The sequence below is a fragment of the Nicotiana tabacum genome, chromosome 8 (assembly GCF_000715075.1).
Source record: "Nicotiana tabacum cultivar K326 chromosome 8, ASM71507v2, whole genome shotgun sequence".
Taxonomy (NCBI): domain Eukaryota; kingdom Viridiplantae; phylum Streptophyta; class Magnoliopsida; order Solanales; family Solanaceae; genus Nicotiana; species Nicotiana tabacum.
Window position 1 is genome coordinate 101,268,308 of NC_134087.1, and position 10,720 is coordinate 101,279,027.

Sequence of the window (10,720 nt, forward strand, 5' to 3'; positions counted from 1 at the left end):
ATATGAAACATTGGATTCTCGAATGATAAGCTTAGAGGCAATGCAAGTCTATAAGCCACCTCTCCCACTCGATCAAGAATCTCAAACGGGCCAATGAACCTAGGGCTAAGCTTGCACTTCTTCCCAAATCTCATCACGCCCTTCATAGGCGACACTCGAAGCAATACCCGCTCACCGACCATGAATGTCAAATCACGAAACTTGCGATCGGCATAACTCTTTTGCCTGGACTGAGCTGTACGAAGCCTATCCTAAATGATCCTGACCTTGTCCAAGGCATCCTAAACCTGATCCATACCCAACAACCGAGCCTCTCCCAGCTCAAACCATCCAATTGGCGACCAACATCGCCTACCATACAAAGCCTCATACGGAGCCATCTGAATACTCGACTAGTAGCTGTTATTGTAGGCAACTCTGCTAAAGGCAAAAAGCGATCCCACGAGCCTCCAAAGTCAATGACACAAGCTCGGAGCATATCCTCCAAAATCTGAATAGTCTGCTCGGACTGCCCGTCCATCTGAGGATGAAACGCTGTGCTCAACTCAACCCGTGTGCCCAACTTTTTCTGAACTGATCTCTAGAAATGCGAGGTAAACTGCGTACCTCCGTACGAAATAATAGACTCGGGCACGCCATGAAGACGAACAATCTCCCGAATATAGATCTCAACTAACCTCTCGGAAGAATAGGAGACTGCCATAGGAATAAAATGTGCTGACTTGGTCCGCCTATCAACAATAACCTACACTGCATCGAACTTCCTCTGAGTTCGTGGGAGTCCAACAACAAAGTCCATAGTGATACACTCCCACTTCCACTCAGGAATCTCAATCTTCTGGAATAAACCACCAGGCCTCTGATGCTCATACTTAACCTGCTGACAATTCAAACACCGAGCCACATATGAAACGATATCCTTCTTCATTCTCCGCCACCAATAATGCTATCGCAAATCCTGATACATCTTCGCGGCGCCCGGATGAATAGAGTACCGGGAGCTATGGTCCTCCTCTAAAATAAACTCTCGAAGACCATCCACATTAGGCATACAAACTCAACCCGGCAATCTCAAAACTCCATCATCACCTAAGGTAACTTGCTTGGCACCTCCGTGTTGCACCGTGTCTCTAAGGACACACAAATGGGGATCATCATACTGCCGATCACGGATACTCTCCAATAAAGAAGAGCGAGTGAATGTGCAAGCTAACACACGACTGGGCTTAGAAACATCCAACCTCACGAACTGATTGGCCAAAGCCTGAACATCCAAAGCAAGCGGTTTCTCACCGATCGGAATATAAGCAAGACTGCTCATACTGGCTGACTTCCTACTCAAAGCATCGGCCACCACATTAGCCTTTCCCGGATGATATAAGATGGTGATATCATAGTCCTTCAACAACTCCAACCACCTTCTCTGCCTCAAATTCAACTCCTTTTGCTTGAATAAATACTGTAAACTCTTGTGATCCGTGAACACCTCACATGCAACGCCATACAAATAATGCCTCCAAATCTTCAACCCGTGAACAATGGCTGCCAACTCTAAATCATGAACCGGATAGTTCTTCTCATGAATCTTCAGCTGCCGCGAAGCATAGGCAATGGCCTTGTCATCCTACATCAACACTGCACCAAGTCCAATACGAGATGCATCACAATAAACTGTATAAGTCCCTGAACCTTTGGGCAATACCAACATCGGTGCCGTAGTCAGAGCTATCTTGAGCTTCTGAAAGTTCGCCTCACACTCATCCGACCATCTGAACTGGGCACCCTTCTGAGTCAACCTGGTCATTAGGGCTGCGATAGATGAAAGCCCCACCACGAATCGACGATAGTAGCCTGCCAACCCTAAGAAACCCCGAATTTCTATAGCTGATGCTGGTCTAGGCCAGTTCTTGACTGCCTCAATCTTCTTCGGATCAACCTGAATACCCTCTACTGATACAACATGACCCAAGAATGCGACTGAACCCAACCAGAACTCACACTTCGAGAACTTAGCATATAACTTACTATCTCTCAAGGTCTGGAGAACCACTCTAAGATGTTGCTCGTGCTCCTCCCGGCTGTGGGAATATATCAAAATATCATCAATAAAGACTATCACGAATGAATCCAAGTAAGGCCTGAACACTCGGTTCATTAAATCCATAAAAGCTGCTAAGGCATTTGTCAACCCGAATGACATCACCAAGAACTCATAATGCTCGTACCGAGTGCGGAAAGCTGTCTTAAGGACATCAGATGTCCTAATACTCAACTGATGGTAGCCAGATCTCAAGTCCATCTTCGAAAATTCCTTAGCACCCTAAAGCTGATCAAACAAATCATCAATCCTCGGTAATGGATACTTATTCTTGATTGTAACCTTGTTCAACTACCGGTAATCTATACATATTCTCATTGATTCGTCCTTCTTCTTAACAAACAACACCGGCGCACCCCAAGGCGAAACACTGGGTCTAATAAAACCCTTCTCAAGCAAATCTTGCAGCTGCTCCTTCAACTCTTTCAACTCAGGCGGGGCCGTACGATAGGGCGGGATAGAAATGGGCTGAGTGCCCGGAGCCAAATCAATGCAAAAGTCAATATTCCTATTGGGTGGCATACCCGGCAGGTCTGAAGGAAAAATCTCAGGAAACTTACGAACAACGGGCACAGAATCAATAGAAGGAACCTCGGCACTAGAATCACGAACATATGCCAAATAGGCCAAACACCCCTTCTCACCATACGCCGAGCCTTCACATAAGAGATAACACTACGGGTAGAATGACCAGGAGTCATTCTCCACTCTAAACGAGGTAAACCCAGCAAGGCTAAGGTCACAGTCTTAGCATGATAGTCCAAGATAGCGTGGTAAGGTGATAACCAGTCCATCCCTAATATGACATCAAAATCAACCATGTCCAGAAGAAGCAAATCTACACGAGTCTCAAGACCTCCAATCACAACTATACATGAACGATGGAATTAATCTACCACAATAGAGTCACCCACCGGTATAGAAACATAAATAGAATCACTAGGCATAACCAGATACGGTGCAAAATAAGATGACACATACGAGTATGTAGACCCTGGATCAAATAACACTGAAGCACCTCTATCACAAACCAGATCTATACCTATGATAACTGCATCGGAAGCCTCAGCCTCGAGCCTAGCTGGAAGAGCATAACATCGGGGCTAGGCCCTACCACCCTGAACTACATCTCTGGGATGGCCTACTGCTGGCTGACCTCCACCTCTAGCGGCCTGAGCTCCACCTCTAACACCTCTACCTCCACCTCTAATACCTCTACCTCCACCTCTAGCTGGCTGGGCGGGTTGTGGGACACTCAGTACCTGATCCAGGGCACGGGAACCCTGATGCTGAGAGTTGCTCGATGCTCGAGGGCAATACCTAGCAATGTGCCTCATGTCGCTGTAAGCACGTGATTTTTGCCCTAGCTGACGACCCTGGAAACTCTGAAGCGGTGATGCACTGATAGGAGTTGGTGGTGCACTGTAGGACTGCTAATCAGAATACTGCATCTGAGGACCATGGCCACCTGAAGCACCATGAGAAACCTGAAGTGCTGACTGGAAAGGCCTAGGAGGATGGCCTCTACCATATGAATCCCTACCTCCAGACGAGGTACCACTGAATCGGCCTGAATGACGAGGCCTCTTGTCAGACCCCTGACCACCTCCCTGCGATTGAACCATCTCAACTCTCCGGGCCACATTGGCCACCTCCTGGAAGGAAATCTCACTCCATGTCTCCCTAGCTATCTGAAGACGAATCGGCTGAATAAGTCCCTCCATGAACCTCCTCACCCTCTCTCTCGCTCGGTGGGAATTATGATAAGAGCATGACGAGCCAAGTTGATGAATCTGGTCTCATACTGGGTAACAGTCATAGAACCCTGCTGGAGACGCTCAAACTGCCTCTGATAGGCCTCTCTCTGAGTGATGGGGAGAAACTTCTCTAGAAATAGCTGTGTAAACTGCTCCAAGTCAAAGCTGGCGATCCGGCTGGTCTAGCCAAGCAATAATCTCTCCACTAAGTCTTGGCGGATCCAGACAAGCAAAAAGTAGCAAAATCGACCCCATTGGTCTCAACTATTCCCATGTTCCTGAGTACCTCATGACAGTTGTCTAGATAATCCTGGGGATCCTCAGTAGATGCACCGCTGAAAGTGGTAGTGAAGAGCTTGGTGAACATATCCAACCTTCACAAAGCATCGGCATACATAGCTACTCTATCACCGGTCTGAGCTACCACACCCGCTTGAACTTCTCCAACTAGCTGAACCGCTTGAGTCTGGAACTAGGGAGCTACCTGCTCCGGAGTGCAAGTAGCAGGAGTCTGGGCTCCTCCTCCAGCTTGAGAGACGATTGGTGCTACAGGAAGCAAGCCTTCTCGGGTGACACTCTCCATAAGGCCCACTAGACGGACCAGAGCATCCTAAAGTACTGGGGTAGCAAAAACCACTCTTAGACCTGAGCTGGCCTACCGGAACTGCTGGGGCCGGAACCTCATCATCAAAATCAACCTGAGGCTCCGCTGCTAGGGCTGCTGTTCGGGGCTAAGCTCTGTCCCTACCTCGACCTCGCCCTCCACCCCTCATAGGAGCTGCTGTTGGGGGCTCGGGCTACTGGTCAGTGGATGAGGAAGTGCGTGTTCTCGTCATCTGCGAGGAAACAGAGTAGAAATTCAATTAGCATTGAGAAACCAAACTGCACGATAGGAAAGAATAAATGTGAAGTTTTTCCTAACTCTGTAGCCTCTGGGGATAAATATAGATGTCTCCGTACCGATCCGTCAGACTCTACTAAGCTTGTTTGTGCACTGTGAGACCCATGTAAACTAGAGCTCTGATACCAACTTGTCACGACCCGGATTTTCCATCCTCGGGAGTCATGATGGCGCCTACTAATGTGAGCTAGGCAAGCTACCCATTTATTTCTTTTTAACAAACATAAAGCGATAACGTATAAACAGCGAAAATTTAATTAAAGCGGAAGAAACAATAAAATATCTAAAATCTGTATCTATTACAACTGCTTAGGCCTTAATCACCCAAAACCTGGTGTCACAGTATCACAGACGGTCTAAGATTGCTAAATACAAGGTCTGAAAATAAAAGACACATTGTTTCTGAAGCAAAAAGATGAAATAGGAAATAAAAGATAGAGGAGACGTCAGGGCTTGCGGACGCCTGCAGGTCTACCTTGGGTCTCTGCGTGGACTGTAGGTAGCCTTCAAACTACGGTCCAAGAGCTGTTCCGGGATCTGCACATAGTGCAGAGTGTAGTATCAGCACAACCGACCACATGTGCTGGTAAGTGCCTAGCATAACCTCGGCGAAGTAGTGACAAGTCTAGAACAAGACCACCAAATAAACCTGTACAGTTATATAATATACAGCGAAAAGTAAAGCAGAAATAAACAAATAAAGGTGGGAGGGGGAAAATATGCTTCAGGGAATAACAGGTAAAAACAGAATATCAAGAGAATTATAAAGGAACCAAAATCCAACTACTAACAAGAATAAGGAAAACAAAGGTATATTTCACTTTCATTCATATTTTGTTGCAGGTGTGCAACCCGATCCCATTTCATTTACCTCGTTGCATGCGTGCAACCCGATCCCATTTCACATATCTTGTGGCAGGCGCGCCACCTGCTCCCATTTCATGTATCTTGTGGCAGGCGTGCCACCCGCTCCCATTTCAAATATCTCGTGGTAGGCATGCCACCCGCTCCCATTTTAAATATCTTGTGGCAGGCGTGCCACACGCTCCCTTTTCAAATATCTTGTGGTAGGCGTGCTACACGCTCCCTTTTCAAATATCTTGTAGCAGGCGTGCCACCCGCTTCCATTTCAATTATTGCGTGGCTGGCGTGCCACCCGCTCCCATTTTAATTATCTCGTGGCAGGCATTCCACCCGCTCCCATTTCAATTATCTCGTGGCAGGCGTGCCACCCGATCCCAGTTACAAACAAACAATAATCACAAATAAATAATTTGTTTTGGAATCGGACCTCAAATCGAGGTCTAAATCCCCAATTTTTGAAAAAATCTAGGTTCTACCCAAAACACCCAATTTCCCCCATGAAAATCATTGATTTTGAGTTGAAATCATGTTAAAAGATGTTAATGATTGAAGAAAATGAGTTAAAATAACTTACAATCGATTTGGAAGAAGAGTTGTTCTTGAAAAATCGCCCTAGGGAGTTTGTGTTTTGAAAAGATGTGAAAAATGGGTTAAAAATCGTCTAAGTATAAAAGTTGCAGGTTGCAGACGTGGGAATTGCGAACAGGGGTTCGCAATTGCGAACCCTGACCTCTGCTGGGTTGGAAAATGCGAAGGGAGGCTCGCATTTGCGATCACTGGCCAAATTGGGAAACTTCGCATTTGCGAAGATTGTCTCGCATTTGCGAGAGGGAGCTGGTCTGGGCTTATTTCACAATTGCGACAAGCCGCTCGCATTTGCGAGCTATGCACAGCTGAAAAACCTGCAATTTTCTAAGTCCGAAATGCACCCCGTGGCTTATCCAAAACTCACCCGAGCCCTCGGGGCTCCAAACCAAATATACACACAACCTCAAAAACATCTTTCGGACTTATTTGTATAATCAAATCACCAAAATAACATCATGAACATCGAATTAAACCTCAAAATCAATGAAATTTCTCAAAACTTCTTTAAACATCAAATTTTGCATTTAAGATCCGAATCACGTCAAATGGATTCCGTTTCTTACCAAACTTCACAGGCTTAAGTCACATATAAGACCTGTACCGGGCGCCGAAACCGAAATACGGGCTCGATACTATCAAGTTTTAATCAAAATTCATTTCCAAACCTTATAAATAATTTCAGAAAATAATTTTCTTCAAAAAATTCATTTCTCGGGCTTGGGACCTCGGAATTCGATTCCGGGCATACGCCCAAGTCTCATATTTTCCCACGGACCTTCAGGGACTGTCAAATCATGGGTCCGGGTCCGTTTACCCAAAATGTTGACCGAAGTCAAATTAATTCATTTTATAGTCAAAATTTATCATTTTTCACAGATTTTCACATATAGGCTTTCCGGCTACGCGCGCGGACTGTGTACGCAAATCGATGTGATGCTAAAAGAGGTAATTAAGGGATCGAAACGTAGACATTTTAAAAACAGTATCTAAGCAACGCTAGAAAAATAGACTTCAAATAAATAAATAAATAAATAGTTTTTTTATAAATAAAGTTAAGACCGCTCATAAAATTTAACTTTAGGCCATAGCTCGTCGGTTTGCCCCTGATATAAACCTAACCTCATCAAATTATTAACCATGATAAAATAATATGTTGTGATATAAGTATTTAGTGCGGATAAATTCTTATCATAATATACATATATGCTAAATCAATGTGAAAGTGAAGTCAGTAAGTCAAAGTGAAGTCTATTAAAGTAAATAAAATTACATGGAAGTTAAAATATTAGAATAATTCGTTGATTACCTTTTTCCCCCTTGATGTAGAGGAAAATGAGGTTTTCCGTATATACCTCTGAAGATATTATATGAGACTCGAATATTTTCTCATATGAGTCTTGCACTAACTTTTTGAATTTGCTAATTTTACACTCCTCCTTTTACCGATGTGAACTTAGAAAAAGTCGATCTAGGATTGCTTAAGTATATACTCCCCGTTCATTTTTACTTGATATGTATACTAAAAATAAATTTTTATTTTTACTTGACACTTTACACATATCAAGAGAAGACAAATTTTTATTTCCTGTTATACCCACAATATTTATTACTCATTTCAAATTATTTTCTTAAATCCAATAAAATATCCATCAATTAATATGGGTATCATGGTAAATTATGCACTTCATTTATTATTTAATAAGAAGCGTGAAAAGCTAAAACGTGCCAAGTAAAAGTGAATGGAGGGAGTACTTGGCTGGTATACTAATAATAAATTTTTATTTTTACTTGTCACTTTACGCATAGCAAGAGAAGATAATTTTTTTTGTTATATTCACAATATTTATTACTCATTTCAAATTATTTTTTTAAATCCAATAAAATATATATACATCAATTAATATGGGTATCATGGTAAATTATGTATTTTATTTATTATTTCTTAAAGGACGTGAAAAGTTAAAACGTGTAAGCAAAAATGAACGGACGGAGTATATTCTTTTTCTTTAAAATTTAGCATGAAAACATCAATTTCAGAATATAATTGGAAGAAGTTAGAAGAATGTGAACTGTATGAAAATTTGAGCCTTGACCAAATAACTTTATTGAATTAGGAAGAAAAAAACTCTATTCTTATTTAATTAGTGTATCTTAGATACGACGTCGACTTTCAACTTCTTAAGCTACGCATGCAATGAAGACAGCTCTTCGATCTCCTCCATTTTTACACTTTGATTTCTTTGACCGTTCTTCAGTGTTTGTTTCAGGTGCTCATCATCTCTGAAATATAAGAAACAAGCAATACCAGAAAACTGGCATTTTACGGTAAAAATAGCACGAGGCGTCCTATTTGGTCGTCTCACTTAACCTATATCCAGTTTTTTTTTAAAATTTAACTTGTACCCATTTTATAAATAACTTTCGCACCCTTTCTCCTCCTCCTTCTTCTCCTTCGTTTTCTTCTTCTTCTTCTTTTTTGGAGTAATCCAGAGATCATTGTTATATAAAGTTCTGTTTTCATGCCAATTACTTTGATTTTCAGACGTTAAGAGTTTCAACTGAAATACAAACTAAAACAGATTTTCGACAGCCATGGTTGAACTCACATTGGAGAAGAGTAAAATATTGCAAAGAAAAAGCTTGGATGAACAATCAATCACTCAAAATGATGAACAAAATTCAAACCATGAACGCCTAGAAGGTAGGCAGCATTCCTGTCTTTCTGTCTCTAGTCATTAATGTGTTGTATAAAATATTACGACAACAATAAATACTTAAATAATACTTGTACGACACAGTAGTTCCGTAGAAAAAACTAGACTAGCATTTTTATGTGTGAGACAGCTCTAAAGCTGAAGTTCGCCAGTTACAAAACAAAAACTTCAGCTCTAGAGCTAAAGTTCGTCAGTTACAAAACAAAAACTTCAGCTCTGGAGCTGAAGTTCGCCAGTTACAAAATACAGTTACAAAACAAAAACTTCAGCTCTAGAGCTGAAGTTCGCCAATTACAAAACAAAAACTTTAGCTCTAGAGCTGAAGTTCACCAGTTACAAAAACAAAAACTTCACCAGTTACAAAAACAAAAACTTCAGCTCTTCACCAGTTACAAAACAAAAACTTCAGCTCTAGAGCTGAAACACACTTGCTACATTAGTCCCGTCTACTAGAATGCTAAAGTTTTGTGTGATTGTCTTTGCTACTTCAGCCCCGTATGCTGAAGTTACGCGAAAAAGTGGGTACGCTTGCAATATTTTTTTGCAAATCGGGCACAAGTAAAAATGTGACCCAAAAAGCGGGTATAGATGTAAATGCCCCCATTTTTCGTCCTAGCAATACCGATCGAAATCGGTCGGGAAAAAAAATAAGTGTATTTGGTAGCAAAAGTCAACAAAAAAAATTCTGACAGCGAAAATAATGGTCCCACAGCAAACAAAAATAAAAATTCCAACCGATTTCAGTCGGAAATTGGTCAATATTTGACCAACACCTGATCATACTTGTATATAATGTACAAAAATAATTTATTATTAAAAAATTTCCAAATTTTCGACCGAATTCAGTCGGAAAATTTGAAATTATTATTTTCCGGCCAAGACAAAAATTATATATATTTAATTAACCAACCGAAATAAGTTATAATTAAATATTTCCGACTAAGTTCGGTCGGAAAAACGATTTTAAAATTTAATAATATTTGTGTGTGTGTAAATAATAAATAGCTTTTAAATAAACAATATTTAATACTTATTTGACATATATATCGAATATAGCTTTTATACTCTACACTTTAATTGGTATCGACCGAATTCTGTGGGAAATTAAAGTTTGACGGTCAGTCAACACTTTGAAATTTCCGATCGATTTCGGTCGGTACACATTAGCGACCTTCATTTTCGTGACCAATTAAAATCAGTCAATTTTTATCAATTTCCGACCGATTTCGGTCGGTTTTGGTGGACAAATTTGCACTGTTTTTTAGTAGTGAAGAAGCCTCATTCTCAGTAAGATGAATTAAAAAAACATTATACAGTACTATTTCTCGAATTAAGAAATCTTGGAATTGAAATTAAACCTGGCTAATTACCGATAGATATGCTAAATGAATTATTTTCTACATGAAATGTCCCCTTTTATCTCTTTTTCAGTTAACATTTCTTGCGTTAATTTAATTCTCTGTGTTAAAGAACTAATAGGGAAGTTAAAGTGAATCTTCTTTAGCAAGCTTATGGAATTGGATTAAGGGTCCTACTTTTCCCTAATCAAGGAATGTTAATTATGTACGTCAAATCAAATTCTTCTATATATATATATATATATATATATATATATATATATATATATATAACTCTTTTAAGTAAATATCTTTAATTTAATTTCTCGACAAAGAAAAAAATAGACTTTATTAAAAATTGTCCCTCATGCAAGCAAAATCAGTCCATGACCAAACGTTTCTTGCGTTCAACTTAGACCAAGTTTGGCGATAACGCAATAGCATATATTATATATTGCAAT